Genomic DNA, 20789 nt, shown 5'->3' on the forward strand with positions numbered 1-20789 from the left:
TTTAAATTCTGTCACTGAAGGGATAGTTCACCCAAAAATTTAAATTCTGTCATGAATTACTTCACCCTCAATCATTCCAAACCCATAAGACTTTTGTTCATCTTCGGAACTCAAATTAAGATATTTTTGATGCATTCCGAGAGCTCTTTGACCCTCCCATTGACAGCAAGGTTACTTCCACGATCAAGGTCCAGAAACGTAGTAAGGACATCAGTAAAATAGTCCATGTGACATCAGTAGTTCAACCATAATTTTACGAAGCTATAAGAATAATTATTGTGTGCAAAGAAAACAAAAATAACAATTTTGTTCAACAATTTTTCTCCTCCTCATCCAGTCTGCTGTGGCTTGCCTCCATTTTGGGGAGTATCATGATGCATGAGTGCACTTCCTCTTCGTGTAAATATTTGTTTTTTTTTTGTTTTTTTTTTATTTAATTTTATTTTAATATTTTTTTTGATTTATCTTGATATTTGTAAAGGAAAACAAGACAAACATACGAAGTAAGAAAATATGTTTCGCAGTGAATTAAAAATCATAAACACTAATATCATAGATTGTTGATGGACTGTATAGAAACCACCTAGAGGTTTTTGTGTGGTTTCTTGTATAGAAATCCATCACCAACTATATGTAAACATTCAAAAAACTCTACATTTATATTGAATTTTGTTTTGTATGTTAGTAAATAAATATTATAATTTAACGGCAACAAGGAAGTCAAAGGAAGTCACATCCAAAACACCAGCCAGTTTTATCACAATTCACAAGACATTTTTTTATTGCCAAACTATTTACTGCCAACAGCTGAGCCAAGCTTTAGCTGAGTATAGAGCAGTGTTGTAGTACTTGAGACCATGTCAACTCTCAAGTCATTCTCGAGCTTGACTAGGGAGCATTTGTACTCGCTTTGACTCAGACTTGACCCTCTACATTCTCTGTTTTGACTCAGATTCCCACCCTATTCTGGTCTTGGTCTTAACTCTGACTCCTACTCAGATCATGGCCTAGACTCAAATTAGAAAGAGCTGGTCTTATCTATGGTGTAGAGCACAGCATTTGGGAAGCACCCAGACAGCAAAATTGATGGGAGCAGCAAGTCAGTGAGTGGATCTGAAACAGGGGTTCTCAACTCTCGAGGTCCAATTACCTGCAGAGTATAGCTCCAAGCCTAATCAAACGCACCTGAACAAGCTAATCAAAGTCTTCAGGATTATTAGAAAGTTCTTGGCAGGCGAGTTTGATTGAGGTTGGAGCTAAACTCTGCAGGAAAGTGGACCCCGAGGGCCAGAGTTAAGAACCCCTGATCTAAAACCTTTGACAAACTGTCAAAACATTTCCCACAGGACTACGGGTATGATCCCTGAATATTTATGAAGTCAGTTTGGTTATAGTTGTATGTAGTGTGTAGATAGTGTACAGTATATGGTATAGTTGTTTTCTCTAAAACAAGACTGACACCAACCTTCTGGTGATGTGTGATTATACCCACTGCATAATTAATCACACACATACAAAAGCTAGTCATCGTGACATTCTGTGAAATCACGATCCAGTGTCAGTGTTGTTGAGCTTTCAGTCATTATAATGCTGCCTTTGAGGCCGTAGTGTGTGTGAGAAAGACAAATGGCTGTTGAACTCTCACTTTTCTCTCAGTGGAGTGTAGCAGCAGTAAGACCTTTGAGAAAGCCTCACACCTTAAATGTCAGTGTGAGGTGTGTGTACCTTCGGCTAGAGTGAATGAGGCAGTCTGCCGACCAGCGGGAGTCCCTTACGAGAGAACATTTTGTATTTGAGAGTGTCTAGTATCTGGCACCTGTGTACACTTCCATATTTCCAGAATAGTAGGGCATTTTAACACTGATGACTTGTAATAAAATGGATTCTAGTTACTTAAACAAGACTTAAATGGATCATATATTGTTTTTGTGTTTAGGTGTTTTGCATCTGTGTACCTCAAACTGTTAGGATCAAAAATGATCCGGCATTTACTCCTTCCTAACATTGGAAATGATATTTATCTCACAAATGAGAATGGACATTGTAAGACATTTAATGACTCCTCTTACAAATCATCTTAATTCAAATCGTCATAATTTAGTTTTGATTGACTTTGACTTAGTTTGACTTTTTTGCTACTGTACCTTTAAGACTTATATATCTAAATTACCTCTGTCATAATTGGCTAATGCTTTTGTACAACATTTATTGTTCATACAACATTAACTTTTAGATTTTGCAGTATAGTCTATATTGCTCATTCTTCAATAATAGCTTGTTTTCAAAAGCCCTGTTTCCAACGCAGGAACTTAAACATTCACAGTTTTGTGCAATACACGGTTATAATTTTGTGCAATAAAATTTAAAATTGGAGCAAGAGCCTGAGCCCACCGCTAACAGAGAGCCCGAGCCCCCCAAGACATTGTCTAATGGAGCGACAGAGCTGAGGATCACCTCGGAGCCAGAGATGGTGACGTCAGACCATGTGCGAGAGCCGGCTAAAGTGCGAGCGCACCATGGCTGAGGGTGAGCCGAGCTCACTGGACTATTATTTGAATATATATGCAGACATGCCCTCTCTTTACCTGCCTTCGTCTGAATTCTCTGCCTGCCCTGAACTGTCTGTCTGCCCTGAACTCTCTGTCAGTCCTGTTTCAGCCATGTAGGCCGTTTGTGAATCATCTGCCTGCCCTGAACTATCTGTCTGCCCTGAACTGTCTGCCTGTCCAGAAACAAATACGGAGGTCGTTCCCCTATCGTTGGCGCTCCCGGTCCTGGGAGTGGCCTTGTGCTGTGTGGCGTTCCTAAGCCCCCTGAACATCCTGAACTCCTGCCCATCCTCCCTCTCCCACCTCCTCTATATTAGTTCTCACCATTACCACCGCTGTCTCCTGGCAGTCCCTATGCTCACCCTCAGCCCACCATCTGTTGAGCCTTCCAGGAGAGGGGCGAACTCTCAGACAAACAGGACTGTTTGTTGTGTTTTCTTCCCCCATGTGCTCTGTTTGACCTAGTTTCTATCTCAGTCAGATTAATTCATAATATGCTGTAAATGATTTTTAAATGTTTGTAATTCACTAAAAAAATTCTAAGTCACTTTGGGTGAAAAAATCTGCTAAATGATTAGATGTAAAAGTGAAAAGAAGTGGAAGTCAATAATTAGGAATCAGACTTGGCTGCTCTGTATGTTGAATCACAAAAAAAAAGAAACAAAAAAAAAGAAAAAAAAAAAAAGACTCAGATGAGTCAAAAATGAGTCACTTTCAGAGTATTTTTGTACGATGTTTCATCCACATCTGTGTTGAAATGTATTTATCTTTCTGACATCAGAAAGATGTCCATGTTCCAGCTTAGTTTCAGATCTACAATGAGGAGTCTTAAGTTCTAAAAGTGACTAGGTTTTTCTAGCGAGTGAAAATTTTTCTCAAAAGATCAAATAATTGTGAATCCTCTTGATGTGTGTTCCTTTCAAATGAGATCCAGTCTAGACATCGACCACACCGGTCTTTATCTCATCCAAACATTCAGCAATTACCTCTCCTATCACCATCAGAGCCCTCCCCCCCATCCCTTGCTCACCATCTGACATCTCTGTTGATTCCTTGAATCATATCGAGAAGTCTGGGGTGAATTTGCCATGCAAGGTTATGTCTGAGTGTTCTTCAGACAGTTTCTATTTTCAGAGAATCCATCTCACACCTTGGCATGAGTCCACAGCTTTTGCCATTTTGTGTTTAAAGAAATCTTTCACTTGTGTGCCGAGACATTTGTAGGAAGGTTAACAGCACTGTAGATAACTCAAAGCCGTGACTGCGTTAGCGATTGCATAATTCTGAAGGTCGATCTGTCTTGTTTTTCTATTCTTCAGCATCACTGAGAATCTTTTAACTATCGGCATCAACAATCCAGCTTATGTAAGCTATAAAATTCAAGAAATGGGTTTCTGTTTTGGTTGATAACTAGACAGCTGGTAATTTAGCTGGTCGTGATGGACTGATCTTGTTAAAAATTATGATTCGTGATCAATATTTTTATAGTAGGTAAACCAACTTTATTGCATTGTCCATGGTGCTTTATGGGAATAGGTGGAGCTAAAGGGTTTTTTTTGGCACACTTTGCTCACTTGTAGTTTAAAGACAGGCTTCAAATGCATATGATATTTGGTGTCCTTATCTTGCATTTATTGATACTAACATTATTAAATGGCAGAATGGGGTGTTAGCCACTTGAAGACCTGTAGATCTGCAGCTGAGATTATCTGAAGAAATCCACAGGGGTCAGAACCGCTGTATTATGAAACAGGGAAAGAAAGCAATTGACAGAAAAACACGAAAACACCGTTCTGTCGGGACAGAGAGAAGCCGCTGCGTGTGGACGCGCCGCCATCTTGGTTTCTCTTCTAATTTCCTGACATTTGACACCACTTTTACCACAAACAATACCTCATCTCTCTATCATTGAACTACGGTACTGTACCCTGTGTTTCTTCTTTTATCAGGGTTTTTATCCAGCATGTTTGTGGCCAATAGAAGAGACAGTTCGTTTTTTTTGTTTTTTTTTTCAAGAAGACCCTTTGATGAAGGCAACCAAAGGCTTCCAGTTTTCATCAACTCAATGGAATGGAGCCAGGATGCTTTTAAGGATCAAGACAGAGCACTTTTAAACACGTTCACACAAGGGAATACTGTGAACAGAGAACTAGCCAAATGTGATACTCTCTTCGGAGAGGCCTGGGTCTGCAGGCACACACAATGGATGTGTGACAGTCTTCCTAAAGCTTAATGGTAGTCCAGTCTTCATGAAAGTGGGAATTAATTCATTTAAAATTTGCATTTGCTGCCTAAATGACCTTTCTTAATAAGTTGGTTAAATGCTCAATGTCTCACAGCTGAGCCCCTTTGACGTCATGTGTTGAAAGGCTAAATAATTAGAGCAATGTAACTGAGCGATGTAACTCAATCTGATAGATGCTGGCTGAGGGTCAAAATTTTGTTTTTTTTTTCTTTTTAACAATTTACAGTAAAAATTAAAGAAGAAAAAAAGCATTATGAACAATTGACAGCAATGTATTTGTCAGTGTGGGTGTTTTTTTTTTTTTTTTATGTGAAACATGGCTGGTTTTCACAAGATTCATATGGTAAATGGTTTAGAAATGTGATAATCAGATCTGGGAAGATTACTTACAGATTGTACTGATTATAAATGACATGATGAAAATTGTCGTTAGTATTGTACAAATCCGATTCCAAGAAAGTTGGGACACTGTACAAATTGTGAGTAAAAAAGGAATGGAATAATTTACAAATCTCATAAACTTATATTTTATTCACAGTAGAATATAGATAACACATCAAATGTTGAAAGTGAGACATTTTGAAATGTCATGCCAAATATTGGCTCATTTTGGATTTCATGAGATCTACACATTCCAAAAAAGTTGGGACAGGTTGCAATAAGAGGGCGGAAAAGTTAAATGTACATATAAGGAACAGCTAGAGGACCAATTTGCAACTTATTAGGTCAATTGGCAACATGATTGGGTATAAAAAGAGCCTCTCATATAAAGGTCCCGTGAAGACACATGATCTCAGGGTGTGACGTGTAATGTATGAGTTGAAAACGCTAGGCACGTTAACTTTCACTTAAGCTGCCGAACGATCTCAGCATCCACATGGAAAGTGAGTAATTAACTGATCTCTGCTTCGTTACAGTTTGCACATATTTTTTTCGTCATGAATGTTGATCTGCCTTCAAAACACCCACTAAAAGAGTCGCGCGATAACGTGCGTCATCACTATGACACAACCTTTACGGCATTAGTTCTGGCTTTTGTTCACATAGAGCTCGTTCCCGGGACTGAACCTGGCAATGTTACTAGGTCCCCAACCCGGGATCAATCCCGGGACGTGTTTGCGGTCACATAGAAGGCAACCCGGCAATGTTCCGGGAATTTTCCGGGTCCAACGTGCAGTGCGAAAGGGGCTATACAGGAATGCTTCTGTAATGGAAATCACAACATGGGCTCAGGAATACTTCCAGAAAACATTGTCGGTGAACACAATCCACCGTGCCATTCGCCATTTCCGGCTAAAACTCTATAGGTCAAAAAAGAAGCCATATCTGAACATGATCCAGAAGCCCAGGCGTTTTCTCTGGGCCAAGGCTCATTTAAAATGGACTGTGGCAAAGTGGAAAACTGTTCTGTGGTCAGACGAATCAAAATTTGAAGTTCTTTTTGGAAACTGGGACGCCATGTCATCCGAACTAAAGAGGACAAGGACAACCCAAGTTGTTATCAGCGCTCAGTTCAGAAGCCTGCATCTCTGATGGTATGGGGTTACATGAGTGCGCGTGGCATGGGCAGCTTACACATCTGGAAAGGCACCATCATCTCTTTCAGGGAAGACCTTGCATTTTCCAACATGACAATGCCAGACCACATACTGCATCAATTACAACATCATGGCTGTGTAGAAGAAGGATCCGGCTACTGAAATGGCCAGCCTGCAGTCCAGATCTTTCACCCATAGAAAACATTTGGCGCATCATAAAGAGGAAGACGCGACAAAGAAGACCTAAGACAGTTGAGCAACTAGAAGCCTGTATTAGACAAGAATGGGACAACATTCCTATTCTTAAACTAGAGCAACTTGTCTCCTTGCAGACTGGTAAACATGGCCTTGTCCCAACTTTTTTGAGATGTATTGATGCCATGAAATTTAAAATCAACTTATTTTTCCCTTAAAATGGTACATTTTCTCAGTTTAAACATTTGATATGTCATCTATGTTGTATTCTGAATAAAATATCGAAATTTGAAACTTCCACATCATTGCATTCTGTTTTTATTCACAATTTGTACAGTGTCCCAATTAGTTTGGAATCGGGTTTGTAATCTAGGTTACTAATTTTAGGTAATGTATTCAGACTACTTTTTAGATTACTTTTAGATTACTTTTTATCTACAGTATCTTGTTTTAAACTTACATTTAAACATACCATATTTATATAAAAAATTCATATGTATATAAATATATTTATATACAAAAGGGTTTACCAAACTTAACATAAAACTTGTAGTGGGTTTATGAGTTGATAAGAAGCTAATAATAAATAAAATCCTAAAAAAAATAAAAAGTTACTTGAGCACTAAAAATATAAATATTTTATTTGTTTACCTGCAGTCAAAGCAAAATGCAATGACACAACAAGATGTTTAGAGAGGAAAATGTAAAAAAGAAATAAAAGAAATTAGGCAGAATCAATAAATTATGAATAATTTACTGCCACTGTGTGAACAATTTGTAATTATGTAACCCATAAAAAAGTAACTGTAATCTGATCATGAGCGTTTTAAAATATAATACTCTAATTACAAGTACTTAATTTTTGGAGTCTGATTATTTAATCCAGATTACATGTAATCACACAGTTACTACCCAGCACTGGTGATAACACAAGCGAGATAAGAAAAACTTGCAGGCTGGTCTATATTGCTGGTTTTGAAGAGGTTTGAGGTAACTGTCAACTTGACCAAACTGGGAGACCAGCTTAAACAAGACCTCCCGAACCACCTTTTTCAGGAGTCATGCAAATAAATATGCCAAATGCTACTTAGAACCACTTACGGTGTGGATGCAATTTGTCATATTGTTTTACTTTAGTGCTTGTTGGTTATAGCATATATGGTTATATTTATTGGGGCAAACTAAACATAGAAAACAGAGTACTCATGTTTTAGTAACCATTCCTACAGGAAACCACTGCAAATCTGGCAGTTTTTAAGTCTCTTTGTTGAATTCGAACACAGACACTGTTTGTCCTGGATCTCTGCCTAATTAAACATTGTTTCTAGTTTAAAACTGACACAGTAGACCAAACAATAGAGACCCCTAATGTGTGATTTCACAGCAGCTCTTCTTATCAGAACTCTCTGAGCAGAGCGTGTACTTTCTGTACACTGAGAGAGTGTCTCAGCGGGTAGATTGAAAGCATTGTTTCTTTTCTTTTTTATCACAAAAATCTCTGTATCTCTTGTTAAATTCTCTTTAGTAATAGCAGAAGTAACACTGGACATCCAGACTTTCCACTGAGATTACTTGTACTGAAAAAGCACACGATTTCTGTGAAATTCATCAGCTGTATTCTGTGTATTCGGTTTTGTTGTATATACTTATCATGCATTCTTGCATTAATTGGATCAGGTAACAAGAAGTTGTCCAGATGTCTGAAATGAAACCCAGGCACAATATACTGTATTAGGTTTGGGTTTTAGAAGTATTTTTCCATTCATTTTTTCCCCCTTAGAGATTTTAAATAGTCTTTGTTAAAGCATTATTAGCCATGAACCAGTTACAAAGTGAATTGCAACATTACTTTTATTTGAAGCAAAAAAATGTTTTGCTTCTATCCAGTCAGTACAAGACTGTGAGGATAAGGACTATAAACCCATGAAACAATGGCAATGACAAATTAAAAATGGAGAAATATAAAACTGTTTATTTAAAGTTGCTGATTTTAAGTTGAATTTTCTGTACAGCATCATGGGTAATGTACTTTTTCATCACATATCCATCTGTTAAACATATTATTATTTTAAATAGTTGAAATAATGCAAACAAAAGGCAAATATACTGTACCATCAATTAACAATCTTAAAACTCACAACAGATCCACCTCTAATGTTTGTAATTTATCATCAGAAGCTGAAAGTTGTAAGTCATTCAGGTACTTTTCACCAACTGTTTTATGAACACTGTGTTTCTTGATCATACTACTCTTTTCACAAACTTATTTTCACCTACTATATAATATTAAAGTATCAGATTTCGGATGCAGCCAGTGGCCTATGAAATCCAGCTGATCCATACTTGCACATCGTTGTTCAAATTTTCCTCTTATAGTAAAAGATTGAAATGTGTATGTGTGAATTTGATATTCACTTTTTTCCCATCGCAAATTTCCCATCTACTGTTGCTGTCAGATCTCATTAATGGGATTTAAATATGCACATATTAGAATTTGACATCTCATGAATGATCAAGACCAAATCTAATTTGCAATCACTGACTATTTGTTGAAGCTTGACCCGCTCACTGGTCAACATTCACTTTGTATTACATGGAAAAAAGCAGGGTGAAAATTTTGAAAGAAAATCGTGTAAGTTTGGAATGACATGAAGGTGAGTAAGTGAAAGAATTTTAATCCTTGGATGAGTTAATTCTGTATAAGCCAGCATGCAAGACTATGGCAGCATATAATAATGCAAATCCCTTATGAATGTAAGAGAGAGAGAGAGAGCAGGAAGATGGCATTTTACTTTGGGTTAATGAATGTTTTCCTGCTTCACTCCTTTGTGTGGAGAAAAACACTTTTGCTTGAGTGTCGCTCTCTCGCTTAACCTCACATCCATTATGCGGCGTTCAAGTGCTGATGTCACAGACGAGTGTGAGTCTGTGTTTTCTGAGTACATGCTTAATTACTGTATAGAATAACAGTATATTGTATGTTTTTAATAGTAAAGAAGGATTTAAATCACATTAATGCACAACACCTGCTGATTTACGATTAATAGCTACAGTGGGAAAAAAATCATTTCGAACCCTGCTCACCGCCCACTGAAAAGGATTATTTGATGCATTCAAATCCCTGTAAATCACAATGAAAGGCAATTAGTTGTAAGTATGCTTGATACAAAAAGGAGGCAGTTTTAATTGAAAAAGTTGAGATGACATCAGCCAGAAAGAGGCTGAGTTGCAAGGCCACAATCTCACTGGATGATATGTGGGCGAAGTAGCACTGATTGGCTGGCTCAGTCATAAGATGAAGCAGTAACTAAAGTGAATGTCCAAAAATACATACTAACATGCTCTTATTATTTGTAAGGAATAAAACCAAGAATGCAATGTGGTTGTATTTTTGCTTTTCAGTCAGAACAGAATCTATCCAGAAAAAGTAACCTGACACCTAACCTACAAAAAAAAAAAAAAAGCTTAAAAATAACAAAAAAAAAACATGGAGTTTATATATGTTTCCTTTGCACTCTGTTTATAGGTACTACAGCGCCACCATTCTGCAGATGTCTGGAGTACGTGATGACAAGTTGGCCATCTGGCTAGTGACTGTAACAGCGTTCACAAATTTTCTGTTTACTTTGCTGGGCGTTTGGTTGGTTGAAAGGGTGGGCAGACGCAGACTTACGTTGGGAAGCATCTTTGGTAAGATTCTTACATACTTTTCCAGCACATACAAAATGTATTCTGGGTAACATTTGGGTGCCTTTTTAACTCACTAGTTAAGGGAGACTGGGGCGAGTTCATATGTTTGTAATATACAAACATAAAACAATTGTTTTGGCCAACAGATATTGTAATGAAATTGTTTAATTTCCCTCCATAGAAACTGTTATGCGAAAGATATACTTAAATTGTACCTTGGACTCAAAAACTGGTTTGTTTTTCAATGTTTGAAATGCTAGTCTGAACATTTTGAGTTATGCCAAAATATATGTTTTTATAGATTGATTCTTTCTTTACAGGTACTGTTTTGAGTCTGTGTATCCTATCGGTTGGCTTCCTCCTGTCAGCCCAGCATTCTCCTCCTGTTACATTACATGTGACGGACCCCACGACACCCAATTCCAGCTGCACAACACATCTGTGAGTATGATTTAATGGGCAGGTTTATCGTCTAGAGCTTCTCGCCAATGGCAATATAAATAATTCATGAGTACACTATGTAAGATATAGTACACTCATAGTGACAGCTGTCTTGTTATTTGGTGTCTTGTCATTTAGTACGTATCAAAAGTGACTTCTGTTATCACCATGACATTCCATACTGTATGACGTGTTTTGTTTTGTGAAAAAAAAGAGAACATTTTGAAGAGTGATAACTCTTGGTAGAGTGGATTACTAAGAGTATTTGCAGCACTTTTCAAACTGTGGATTGGAGTAGAAATAAATTGGCCGTGGAAAGAATGGTGACGTTCGTGTCCAAATATGAAGTCCTCAAATATTTGTTGGTTAGCGTACCTTTAATTATACATTTTTCTCATGTTACACAACACAAGAACTCATCAAGGGCTGCATGCAAAAATTAAAACACAGTGTGACCGATGTGGCCAAATTACTGACAAACTGCTCTTGCTGTTCTTTTAATGAATCATTCAAAAAGACTCCTTCACCAAATGTACTCACCAAATCCTTATTCTGTTTATCTGCCTTACAGTAATGAAACTGTTAAGAAGGCCTATCCAGTGTAATAGTATGATAGTGAGAAAATGTATTTCAAATTCATATTTCACTCTAAAATGTCTAAAAGTGGATTATACCTTTATAATACCTCCCTAGGCAGGTCTTAGCATGGAAAAGTTTGAGAACTGCTGCTATAGTGATCTGGGGGATTCATACTGGAATAAAGTGAATATCAAGCCTCTATGGGAGATGCCTGAAAATGAGATGCACATGGACACTCAGAGGTTATAGGAACACTGTGGAATTCAATTGTTATTTGTGGACTTTATGAATACTATCAGTCTCCACATCATCAGCACCACCTGCCAGTATAATTGACCCCAGATGGATTTCAGGGGCAATATCATCTACGTCTATCATCTTTATCAAACAGGAGAAGAACCTATCAGGGTCTGAGGCTATCTAATAGAAGCACCCCAGACCAAATGTAGTAAAGCAGGGGTTTAAACATTTTACAGACCCAGACACCACAGAATCTAGGCCAATCTAGAGACCCGCAATATGTATACATATATAAACAGCTCCTTGTTCTGCATAAATTCTCATCAAAAGTGTCAGTTTCACAATAGTAGTTCTATATTATTCTTGATATTTGGAGGGAAAAAAAATATTTGTATTTTTATTTTTTTCCAAATATCATTAATTGTACATGAAGTATGTTTTTGGAGAGTCATAACACATGACATTGTTCAACCTGAACTAACCTAGCCTTGTAATGAAAAGGTAAAATCTGTTTTTTTTTTTAAAAGAAATTTATTGACTTTGACACATAGTCATGAGGGTCTGCATGCTCATCTTTTGTGTAATTTCTTGTTTTTGTTTGTTTTCTGCACGTTGGTTGCATCATTTTAGGTCACCCCACATGACTTTAATTTGGTCTACGAAAGTTTTTTAAATAACTTTTTTTTAATAGATTATAAATATCAAAGCAGTTTTGTTAAAGGAACTGTTATTAAATCATAATGAAATAATACTTAAAGATAACAAGAACCAAACTACTTAAGAACATCGTCTTTTTTTTAAGAATGCATATCAAATAATAGGACTTTTACTTCATTACATTTTACCACCCTGACATTTTTACTTTATACCCCCCCCCCACCTTAAAAATAAATAATTGTCATATTGTCATAGTATAATGGTAGGATGAATTCAACCCTGCATTTTTGTCATTTTAATCATTTCACCTTGAAATATATCACATCCTGGAAATAAAATTGTTAGCAAGTGGCATTTCAGGTTGACTTTAATCTGTGTCTAGTTGAAGCTGAGTCCAGTGGAGAACTATAGTGTCTATATCGGCACTCTAATTGTGAAATTAGACCCTTTCTAATGGGTTCCTCTTGCTTTAGTCAACACACAACTTATTGGTCTCCAACCTGAGTGAAAATCAATTTTATGTTTGGCTCTGTTGGTGTGTACATTGCAGCAATAACTGCGTGTTAGGGGGTCCAAGCTGCTTGCTGTTCCTTAATGTCACAGTAATGGAGTGTCTGAACTGTGTAACCTCATAACAATGACACTCCCCTCCCAGTCTGACAGAGCATGGCCTCTCTCTCCATCCTAATTTACTCTTACACCGTCATCTAGTTCACCATACACACACCGCCAAAACAAAGCGTGTTTATTTTCCTGCTAATGGATGCATAATGACTGCACTGTCATCACAGCAGCAAACCAATTTGTGCATAGACTGTCTCAAAAGCCCTTTCAACATTCTTACATAATGGAATACAGTGTTTAATGGACTCACTGTAACTGCCGTGCAAGACCCATTGACCAAGACATCTAAAGATGAATACTGAATACATGTTGATGTATATGTTAATGGGATCATGGTTGTGACTTCATAATCATGCATATTTCTTAACAAGTCATTCATGCAGCTTAGAAAACGGAACAGAAAACGGAACAGAAAACGGAAGTTGTGTATAATCAGAAAATATTATAATGATTTCTGAAGGATCATATGGCAATGAATAGTATATTTTAAAGGGAAAAGAAATGGAGATATTGTCTTTTAATATTATGGCAGTTTAATGCCTACACTTATAACTGGTAGAGACTACAACAAGCTACTTACTGGGTTGGTGACATCACAAACCCTGAAATTTACATAAACCCCAGCCCCCGGGAACATGGAACAATAGTGGCGTCAAAACTAGGGGTGCACGAAAAAATCTATTCATATATAAATTGCGATTCTGTCTTCTACTGATTCGAATGGATTCACAAGTTTCAAAACACATATTCTAAAGCTAAATATTCTATTCTCTGTCTAGTTGAAGTTGAGTCCAGTGGAGAACTATTGCTAGTGTCAATTTCGGCATTCAAGTCCTCCTGGGATGTTCATACTTACGAGTTGACAAGTCGTAATTACGACAGTAGATGCGTTTAGGTCACTTTTGGTCAGAAAAAGATTTCACTTTTCTACATAAACTGCAATGTTTTTGTTTTTTTTACTCTATATCTACGAAATGATTAATAAAAAATGTGCATCATAGTGTTTTTTGCTTTTTTATTAAATTTACGTAGGTGATGTCAACTGAATCACTATTTATTCTATAGTAATGATACTGTAATATATTTTGCATCTGTAACGTATAGTTTTATTGTACATTACAAAAAATAATCCTTTTATTCTTTTCAACAAATGTACTGTCAATACAGACGCTGCATATCTATAGTCTTTGGCTGCGTCCATTGCATCTGACACATTTTTTTACTGACACGCCCCCAACTCGTAAACTCTGGGCTTAAATGGGTCATCGGATGCAAAATTTACTTTTACATGTAGTTTGAACATAAATGTGTGTTGGCAGTGTGTGTACACATCCACCCAATAATGATAAAAATCCACCAAGTGGTTTTTATTTAATCCCTAAAAATAATTTCCCCTTTTTTCAAATCAAGCCGTTCTCAGCTTCTTGTCTGTGTGACGTCACTCAGACCAAGGCCCCTCCCACGATTGTTGATTGACACAGCGTCTTACCTTAGACCCGCCCTGAGTGAGTCCGACCACCATTGTTTCACTGGAGCAGGGACAAAGACAAGAATGTCTCATTAGCGATTAAGGTGATCTGTTGTTGAATGTAGTAATGAATATAGCAATCGTCATTTACTCCCCACATCTGAGCCGCTAAAGACGCAGTGAATTACTTTAACTTTTTAAGGGAATGCGCCTCCCGATCTGCCTAAATGCATCTATATTTGTGCGAATCATTCGTGATCCAGCATCACCTACAGAAGAAGGTTTTTTTTTAGGGCTGTCAAATGATTAATCACGATTAATCACATCCAAAATAAAAGTTTTGTTTACATAATATATGTATGTGTACAGGGTATATTTAATATGTAATATATAAATACACACACATAAATTATATATTTAGAAATATTTACATGTATATACATTTTTATGATATTTATATTCTTATATTTTATATTATATATAACATATTTTAATATATAAACATAACATATTCTTCTTAATATATACGTGTATGTGTGTGTATTTATATATACATAATAAATATACACAGTATACACACATATATTATGTAAACAAAACTTTTATTTTGGATGTGATTAATCGTGATTAATCATTTGACAGCCCTAGTTTTTTTATGAAGCTTTGCAAATCGCCTTTCCTAATAATGTGCTAGCTAGCAAGTTTCATGGCTAAATGTGGCTAAAGTAAACAGTACTGCTCATCACCCCACAGAAGAGAGGGGCGGGGTGAGCAGAGCTAATTAGCATTTAAAGGAACATGCAGCAAAACAGGTTGCTCTGAAAAGAGCTGATTTTGACAGGTTAAAAGGGTGTTTTTTACACTACTATTGAGAAATTTTAACCAAAGCATGTTATAGACTTTTCATTAAGACCCTAAAGAATCATATCAACTTGTGGAAAATGGGCATCCGATGACCCCTTTAAATAAAATGTTGAGTTTCCCACTCGTAATTATGACTTTGTGGTGGCGTTCATGTGCGCACCATGGTCTTGAATGCACCATTTAATCCTGTTCCTTGCACCCCCCTGCTCTGCACATGCTCTGCTTTGCATCTTTCTCTCACCTGATTCAGATCATCAGCTCGTCAGCAATAAACTGTGTTTCAATTATACACTTTATGTGTTGCTGTGGTAGCGAGCAATACTGGAATACTAAATATTTATGGTAGGAAATTTACAAAATATCTTCATGGAACATGATCTTTACTTAATATCCTAATGATTTTTGGCATAAAAGAAAAAATCAATAATTTTGACCCATACAATGTTTTTTTTTTTTTTTTGGCTATTGCTAAAAATATACCCCAGCAACTTACAGTAAGACTAGTTTTGTGGTCCGGGGTCACATATGGCTTTCTTCTTTTAGACAAATCCAGTCAGAATTATATTAAAAACTGTCTTTGATCTTTCAAGCTCTATCATTGCAGTCAGAGGGTGTTGCATTGCTTCAGTCCAAAAGAAGTGAAAAAAAAAGGCGCCCTTCCATAAAAAAGTGTCTCACACGGCTCCGGGGGGTGAACAAAGGCCTCCTCTAGTGACTAGATTGCATTTTTTTTTTTTTTTTTTTCAAGAAAAATATATATTTTAAATGTGTTATTATCTTTTTTATATATTTTGCGAAAAGTTTTGTACAGAGGAGGTTCCAGTAGCATGATGTATGAGGTCAGCGTTGCACATTCATGCACGAGTGAGTCTCATGAAAATCAACGTTTGTTTACAGGATCAAAGGAAGCAAAGTTTCCTTTCCTAAGCAAAGGAAAACCAGTCTCCTCTTGGCTTATATCGAAATCCTCCGACATTCTTCTTTACAAATCCTCGTTTTGTACTTCTAATTAGTGAACGTTGTTTTATTATGATCTCTCCAATTCGTTTGTGTCACTTCTGAGCAGCGCTTGCGCAAAGCCGACCTCCATATGTCATCTGCCCGGAACTGCTTCCGTTTTCACAGTGAGCACAAGCTAGATTAAAGTGATTATTATGTTTTGAATTTGGATATTTTTCTTACAAAAACGCATCGATTCGCTACAGGAGGCCTTTGTTCACCCCCCGGAGCCATGTGAGACAATTTTTCTTATGGATGGGCACTTTTTATTTCATGTCTTTTGGACTGAAGCAATGCAACACCCACTGACTGCAATGATAGAGCTTGAAAGATCAAAGACTATTTTAAATTTAACTCCGACTGGATTCGTCTGAAAGAAAAAAGTCATATACACCTAGGATGCCTCGGGGGTGAGTAAAACAGCCTAATTTTCATTTTTGAGTGAACTAACCCTTTAACTTGAATATTTTGTTTATCAAGATCCAATGTGTGATTTAAGTGTTTTTTTGAGCAGTGTATATCACAGCATTTTAAATGTATTTTTGATCAAATGCATCCATGGTAAACATAAGAAAAGTCTTTCAAAAAGTATAATAAATATCTGTAGATTTCACTAGATCAAAGAGAATAGATTTCATTAGACTTTATTTCCATAAGTTGCTTAATGTATTTCTGAGTGAAACATGATTTTTATCAAGAAAAATTGCACAGTGGGAATTACTGCAATGTTATCCATCAGTTGACTGAATTATAAGACAGGTGGTTTGACGAAAATGAAAGTTGTTCCTGAGTGTGGAGCAAATTATTATATTTTGATGAAAGATTATGAATGCAATAAAAAAATTTTGTTGTTGTTTTGTTTAGAACAATGTGCAATGATGAGTCATGAATATAAGGAATTCTAGAAATATGTATTAAGACAGTACATATAGTCCATTTTGATTTATGTTGACTTAACATAAGAAGAATTCAAGGTCAGTTGGTTGGGTTTTAGTTTTTAAGTAATTTGTCTTGCTCTTACATTACTTTGTGTTTCAGGTCATGTGAGCCCTGTATGTTGGACCCTAGCTGTGGTTACTGTTATCAGGAAAACAGCACTGCTGTGTTTGCCTCCTCCTGTGTGCCCGTCAATCCGGCCTCCACTGAGAGAGCAGCGTGGGGCAAGTGAGTCACCACTGAAACAGAGACTCTGTATGCGCAAGCACTTGAGCTGTTCTGTGTATATTTGGGCATATTATGTGTTTTTATTCATTCTACAGTACATTACAAAGTTATCCAATACTCGCCAGATGAAAAATCTCAATATTAGATGCGATTAATCCTGTGGCGCTTTTTAATTTGTTTGTGTGTGTGTGTGTGTGTTTTACATTTAAATATGGTAAACATTTTGAAATAATTTCATTCTCCTTTATAAAATTCATTGTGTTTATTTCAACTCTAACAGGTGCTCCAACTCCACACATATGCCAGATAGTGGTATATGGGCTTATAATTTTTGCCCAACATCTTATTCATGGGTTGTGCTCGTGGGACTAGTGCTCTATCTCGCATCTTTTGCCCCAGGTATGATGATCATAACTGTTTGTAATTAATAAAAAAATTATCATAGCAGTACAATCCATCACCATTGTGCCACTCAGCGAGATATATAATAGGTTGCTCTGAGGGAATTATACCTGTAATATATATTAATGGTGACATTGCATTGCGGTAATTAACAGTAAAACACTTTCACCTCTTGACAGGAATGGGACCGATGCCATGGACAGTTAATTCTGAAATCTACCCTCTTTGGGCCAGAAGCACAGGCAATGCTTGTTCGGCCGGAGTGAACTGGACCTTCAATGTACTGGTGTCTCTAACGTTCCTTCACATGGCCCAGTACCTGACTTACTACGGTAATGCTCTAATTAGTGGAGTGACAGCAGTCATGAACATGACCTTTTTGTCAGCATCAATACGGTATTTGATCTCTCAACATCAAGAGTATACTGCACATAAAGGCATTGTAGAACTAATTATGTCTATGACTCAGTATTACTTTCCTCTGGAAGTCAACAACTCCCTGTGCAAAATCATATTCTAAATACACTTTCCTGAATTTTCTGTTCACAGCTCATCACTGCACATTACTGAAAAAGAATAACTTGCTTTGCACTTAGAACAACTTTTAAAACTTTTTTTTTCTCCTGTTGACATCATCTAGGCCATTCACGCCATTGGATAATGTTAGTTTACGTTGAGGCCATTGATAATGTTGGCAGAGCTACTACAATTCTGTATAGTTTTGTTATTTTTAGCTATTATTAAAATTATACCCATTTATTAACCAACATCTCTTTGTTATTTCCCAGGTGTATTTTTCCTGTATTCCAGTTTGGCTCTAACTGGTTTCTTTTTCATTTATGGCTGCCTGCCCGAGACTAAGGGGCGGCGGCTAGAAGAGATTGAGTCCTTGTTTGAAAACCGGCTTTGCTCATGTGGGATCTCGGATTCTGATGAGGATCGACAGGTGGGGTGAATACGTGTGGGTGGATCAGATTAAAATATATCGTATAGGGAAGCGTCGCGTTGTATGTTGAATAATGTAAAATCTTTTGGTTGGTATAGGTTGTGTGGGATGAATGAGAAGGTATCGATTGAGTCTCATTCAACCCTGACGTCAGGTCCGCCCACTGTATCGGTCAGGTTGAGCCTCTCTTCACCGCGACGGCAAGAACAGGGTTGTAGAGCACACACAAACAAACACGCAGTGCCAAGTCAGCTTTTATAATATCGTCAGTATGTTTTTGCGTCACAGTACATGCAGATCTACTGGCTCGTTTCTGCACTGTCAGATGAATATCCTCTGCTCATTTATGTAAATTCAATAATATATATGCAGAAGGATATTATATTTGTTCTTAATGTCATGTCTAAGTGCGAACTCAATGCAAATTTTATATTTGGAAATAACACTTATACACACAAAGAAAAATAAAAGCTACACTACCAGTCAAAAGTTTGGACGCATTTACTCATCGTTTAATATTATTTTTCACAGTGAAGTCATTAAAATATGAAATATCATTAATTGTATTATGTAGAGATCAAAAATATTTAACAAATCAATTTTTCTGTATATTTCAAATAGCAACCCATTGCCGATATTACAGCTTTGCACGCTTTTGGCATTCAAGTGTGTCTACATTTTTTATTAGTAGTCTATAAATAATTCTAATAAGATTAGTGATTTGAAGTCCCTAAATATGAACAAAAATCAAACACAAGTGAATAAACATCATTTTCATGTCCCTCTGGCCTACTCATTAAAATCTTCAAGGCTTTGAAAATGTGTAGCAACTCACATTGCTTGTTTGTAATATGCGATCACTGTCTAGTTTTTGAAGTACAGTAGTTTATTTTGTATTTTGAACCTTCATGTTTGTAGGATTAAAGATTATTGACACAAAAAGTAGCTTTCTGCAGTTCCCTGTGATAGTGTAGTGTGGGCCTTATAAAATATTTCACAATTTTTATTCATTAATCATTATTGTGTGGTTACGACTCATTTCTTTTAAAATTTTGGTCACACTTTATTTTAAGGTCCAATTTTCACTATGAACAAACCATTAACTACAACTTCCGCCTCAATAAACTCCTAATTTGCTGCTTATTAATAATTTGTAAGATAGTTGTTAACTTAAGGTATTAGGGATGTAGAATATCGTCATGTAGAATATGTGCTTTACAAGTACTAATAAACAGACAATATGTTAATAATAGGCATGCTTATAAGCAACTAGTTAATAGTGAGAATTGCTCCCTATAGTAAAGTGTTACTTAAATTTGAATTATTTGCTTTTAAATGATATTTAAATGTTTACATTGTTTTTTTTTTTATTTTTTTATTACCAGTTTAATTTGTCTTCCTTAAAGCCTAGTGTACAAAGGTCATCGCATTGGTCTTGTCCATGGAACAGTGTAGGATAACCGTTTTGACAAGTACATTGTAATATCCAATATTCTGTTGTGCTGCTTTGTAAGTATACAGATAGACAAATACACATCAAGCTGAGCCAAACTAGCCAGAAAATCTCTATGTTGTGGTTGTAGCTTTATCGAAACCAAGTTAGAAGAAACCAATAATGTCGACTCAAGTTCCTGTTTAAAGGTTTCACTCTGTTCAGTGATAAATACTTGTGCACATCAGGCCTTGTGTATTGTGTGTTTTGTTTAGAGACATGATTATGTGTAATTTGACATTTTCCATTGGATAAAACTTAATTTGGTTGAGAGAAGCACAAATTAAATTGGCATAGTGTTTGGCGTTGTATCAGTTTAGACTTTAAAAGGAATAGTTCAGCCACAAATGGACCTCGGCAATTGTTTACTCACAATCAAGTCGTTCCAAACATTTATGACTTTTTTTACTCTGTGGAACATAAAAGGAGAGGTTCTGAAGAATGTTCAGGCTGCCCTTTTACATATAATGAAAGCATACAGTAACCAGGGGAAAGCCAATCTCCAAAAAGGAGAACAAAATCACAGATCTTTGACATTTTTGGATGAACTATTCCTTTAAGACACCAACTGAATCTCTAACATAAAACAAATTGCTTCAACTAGAGTCTGAATAGAGACATTAGAAAAATCAATGAGTTTCAGTCTACATGTATGATGTAGTTTAGAGGTTTATTGAATAGTTTCATGTGTACCAG

General features: G+C 36.5%; 1 pseudogene; it reads left to right on the forward strand.

Moving 5' to 3' along the window:
- The window catches only part of LOC109081050, a 70708-nt pseudogene extending 50504 nt beyond the window's left edge, over positions 1 to 20204 (forward strand).
- Positions 20205 to 20789: the final 585 nt, after the last annotated feature.

Source organism: Cyprinus carpio, chromosome B4 (assembly GCF_018340385.1).
Source record: "Cyprinus carpio isolate SPL01 chromosome B4, ASM1834038v1, whole genome shotgun sequence".
Taxonomy (NCBI): Eukaryota; Metazoa; Chordata; class Actinopteri; order Cypriniformes; family Cyprinidae; genus Cyprinus; species Cyprinus carpio.